Source organism: Acyrthosiphon pisum, chromosome A2 (genome assembly GCF_005508785.2).
Source record: "Acyrthosiphon pisum isolate AL4f chromosome A2, pea_aphid_22Mar2018_4r6ur, whole genome shotgun sequence".
NCBI lineage: Eukaryota > Metazoa > Arthropoda > Insecta > Hemiptera > Aphididae > Acyrthosiphon > Acyrthosiphon pisum.
Window position 1 is genome coordinate 45,441,170 of NC_042495.1, and position 1,634 is coordinate 45,442,803.

The window sequence follows — 1,634 nt, forward strand, 5'->3', positions numbered from 1 at the left end:
CCCCCCCAAACATTTTAGCCCTAGTTGCGCCACTGGTTATAATATTATCTAAAGTAGTTTTGATGAAAAATTTAGATTAATAGGTATAGCTGTGACCAATGTGACCTACATGTTAAGGTTAAGTACAAGCATATTTTTATAGAAGCATATTGTATTTTATGAATCATTTAATAAAAATGTGATAGAGCTAACATAAAGGTATACAGTAAATGCATCAAATTTACAGAAGGTACCGAATATAATACCAATTAGATTTTTAAAACTCCAAGTCTATAATTTTCTCCGAATACTGCTGATTATCAAATTAAAAATTATGATTTAATATGCTTATTTTAAATGTATCGGATATATTTTAGATTTTAGATTCTAAGCGGGTCGATGACTATTAATTTTACAATGATGTGTTCTTAAATTTTGTAATTTTTTTAAATTATTTTTTTTTGTGGCCTGTGTAAACGATAAGTAGGTATACGTAATAAAGATTCAATTTTCATATATAATATTTTATTATAGGCACTCAATATGTAATCATGTGTTTATTTTTAGTTTAGTTGTAGGTATTTAGTAAATCGTGTTTTCGGATAACAGTTTATTGTTTGTGTTAGTACCTACACTATAATAGGGAATTCAATTTTGTAACATTTTAATTTGGTAGATGTAATGCATAACTGATATACAAATGTCTTTTTGGTTTTTTAAGGCTGCTGTAAGATCAATTTATGAGTATCCTTCCATTAAATTGTTAGGATTTTTTTATATGAATAGTTATTTTATAGAAGATATTTACATAATATATATAAATCGATCAGAAACTATTTACACTGAATGTTGATAGTAAAAAGCTATTAAAACATCTATTATTTAAATTTATTTGTTAATAATAATTAAGACTTGCGTTAATCTTGTTCCATTCACAAAATGTTTTTTAATTATTCTTAATTCAATTTAGATTTAGTAATCAAGTGATCTCTGAATAATCATTCGATGATGAATTTAATAGTTACATTCCCGATTACATTAATTGGATTATAAATAAGAATAAAGTACAGTTTTCAGCTTTTACTACAACATTATTTAATATTTTGTTTTATGTTTTTAATTTTTAAAATGCTGTCTGCACCTTGTGCATGTAATTTTACACGTAATATTTTAAAATCGACACTATATAGTAGGTATACATGATCTGTTTTGAAAACGCCCAGAAAAGAGTTTGTTTTAAGACTATCCGTCTTGCGATATAACAACTAATTTAATTTAAAGTGTATTGTTATATTATATTATAATGAAAAATAATAATTATAGTAAAATATATAATTGCGAAACATTTAATACGTATATTTAGCCATCTAGGGTATACACTACAAAATATAACGATTAATAACGTTATATTGTTTTAAATACTTCGCGCAAACCTAGGGCTCATCAACTTTTACACTTTTACACATTAAATACGTACTAGTACAGATAGATAGCTAAAAAGTGTTAATTTTTTTTTTTAATACCATAGTTAAGTACCTATATAATTTATATGTCTCATACCTAGACTGACATACCGTCTCAGGTGCATTTCCCTGGCACCTCCACCTCGGAATTTTGGAACAAAATAATTAAGAGCCTTTTTTTGTACTACGTTT